The sequence below is a fragment of the Acomys minous genome (assembly GCF_964271855.1).
Source record: "Acomys minous genome assembly, chromosome: 20".
NCBI classification, from domain to species: domain Eukaryota; kingdom Metazoa; phylum Chordata; class Mammalia; order Rodentia; family Muridae; genus Acomys; species Acomys minous.
In genome coordinates, this window is record NC_140502.1 from 12,780,294 (window position 1) to 12,783,357 (window position 3,064).

The following is a 3,064-nucleotide window of genomic DNA, read 5'->3' on the forward strand; positions in this document are numbered from 1 at the left end:
GGGGAAATAAAATAGGCATCGCAGGTCGATAAGATTGGGGTGAGGGATCAGGTTGGGGAATGGTGGAGTGAGAGAGTACTTGGAGAGACAGCTGCATTGGGGGCCATCTTGGGGGACCAGATAGAAACCCAGTGCAGTGGAAACTCCCAGTAATCTATGAGAGTGACCATATCTAAGACTCAAGCAATGAGGGATGTGGAGCCTGATGTGATCTCCTATAAACCCACGAGACTTCCAGTGGAGAGATTGGGACACCAACCCATCCACAAGGCCTTTGACTTACGATTTGTCTTGCCTATGAAATGTTCTGGGGGAAAAGGTAGTGCAGAGACTGTGAGAGTGACCAACCAGTGACTGGCCCAACTTGAGACTCAAGGCAATTAGAGGAAGCCCATCCCTAATGCTGTCTAAAGAGCCAGAACACAGAGGCTGAAGAGCTTATTGACCTAGGATAGACCAAATACATGTGGGAAAAAAATCAGTGAGATGATTTCTTATGATATTCTGCTATACTCATAGATTGGTACCCAGAGCAGTTGTCATCAAAAAGCCTTTATCCGACAACTGATGGAAAGAGATGTAGAGACACACGACCAAACATCAGGTGGAGCTCGGGAAATTTTGTGGAAGAACAGGAGGAACGATTGTACGGGGCCAGTGTGGCCGAAGATACCACTGGAAAACCCACAGAATCAACTAACCTGGCCTCATAAAGGCTCACAGCAACTTAACCAACAGCCAGGGAGAATACATGGGACTGACCTAGGCACTCAGCATGTAGTTTAATGTCATGTATCTTGGTATTCTCATGTGACTCCAAAGAGTGGGAGCAAGGCTCTTGCCTGCTCTTGAAACCCTTTTTCTTATCCTGGATAACCTCGCTGACTCTTCATAAGAGAAAAAGTGCCAATTTTATAGCAACTTTGTATGTCATGTTTGGTTGATCTTCATGGGAGGCCTGCCCTTTTCAGAAGCGAAACGGAGGATGTGTGGACATGGAGGCAGGGATGCAAGGGATGTGGGTGAAACAGAGGATGTGTGGATGGGGGGCACAGAAGTGATGTGAGCAGAGGAAATGTGCAAGGAGTGAGGCAGAACGGTGGTCTACATTTTAGAGACATCTAAAAATGAGATTGAAAATAAATAAATTAACGGCCTCATCAGTTTCTACCTCATACTGACTGTCTGACCAGGTATTCTTATTTCATTGCCATATTCCATCATGGAGTTTTTCAGCACACACTGATGGCATTGAGTCGCAGGACACGGCAGCCAAGGTCAGCTCTTCTCAGAGCACATATTTAAGTAAATACTATGTAATTCAGTGTTCCATCGAAAGGCCGACTTTGTATGTGTTCACAGTCCCATAACAAGGCTGTCTATTTTTCTTTCCCCCACTTTCTCTCCCTCCCTCTCTCTCCCTCCCTCTCTCTTCTCTCTCTCTCTCTCTCTCTCTCTCTCTCTCTCTCTCTCTCTCTCTCTCTCTCTCTCTCTCTCTCCTCCTGAGTGAATGGAGGCAAGAGGTCATTGATCAGTGATTTCCTTAGTTTTTCTCCATCTTGTTTGTTGAGGCATTCTCTGGAATTCTCTGTTTAGGCTGGACTGTGTAGTCAGCAAACATCTGGGATGTCTTTTCTCTGACATCCTAGAAATGGGGTTATAAGCATACGTTGTCTCCATGGTGTGTGTGTATGTGTATGTATGTGTGCATGTGTGTGTATGTATGTGTGTGTATGTATATGTGTGTATGTGTATGTATGCATGTGTATGTCTGTGTGTATGTGTATGTGTGTGTGTATATGTATGTATGTCTGTGTATGTGTGTGTATGTCTGTGCGTGTATGTGTGTGTGTTTGTGTGTGTATGTCTGTGTGTATGTGTATGTGTGTGTTTGTGTGTGTGTATGTGTGGGTATATGTGTGCATGTGTATGTATGTGTGTGCATGTGTGTGTGTGTGCATGTGTATGTATGTGTGTGTATGTGTGTGTATGTATGTGTTTGTGTGTGTGTATGTGTGGGTATATGTGTGTGCATGTGTATGTATGTGTGTGCATGTGTATGTATGTGTGTGTATGTATGTGTTTGTGTGTGTATGTGTGGGTATATGTGTGTGCATGTGTATGTATGTGTGTGCATGTGTGTGTGTGTATGTGTTGGAGATTCCACTTCATATCCTCATGCTTATGCAGTAAATACTTAAATCACACAGCCATCTCTTTTATAAAAAGTGATCGTTTAAAACCATTACTTTATTTCCTGTGTAGCTCTGATTGGCCTGGAACTTGCTATGTAGACCAGGCTGGACCCCAACTCATAGAAATATACCTGCATCTGCATGCTGAGTGCTGAGATTAAAGGCTACCACATCCAGTGACAAGTGAATTTTATAAGGCATCTATTGAGCAATTGTCAGTGAAAAATGTAAAAAAACAGACTATAAAGAAGCAGAGCGTATTCGGTTGACTGTATTAATAATAGCCCCCAACTTACCCAAAACACGTCAAAGAAACATTTTAAAAAAGAAATCAAGAAGCACTTTTCCCTGGATATTTAACCAAGAGTGAGCCCAGATTTCAACTCTTCTCCTCCGACTACCTCCTGCCATCCCAGATAACAAACAGTGCTGCACACATCGCTGCACACAGATTTTTACCAGCCTTTCTCAACATTTGTATTTGCTTCCTCAGGTTGCTCCCCAAATACTTGCTGCTTCAGCATTTATTACCATGACATGTACACCCAGCTGCATTACACTGAGGTCGGGGCCATGGGAAACTACACATGTTAGGATGAGAATTATGCGTTAGTTGAGGTTGTTAAAGGAAACCAAGGCAAAGGAGACTCTCTCAGAAGGCAAATTGAACAAAGTGGCTGAGTGCACCATAGGAAAGCAGTCTTAAATCTTAAATGACCTCAAGGTCTAGTAACTCTGGCTGTGATGTGCAGAGGCAGGGAGACCCCACTACTGGGCGACATATTTGGGGGCTGCACTTGCATCTGCAGTCTGTGCACACCACTCTGCCCACCAATTGCTCTGTTTTTTTTTATTTTTATTTTTTACTT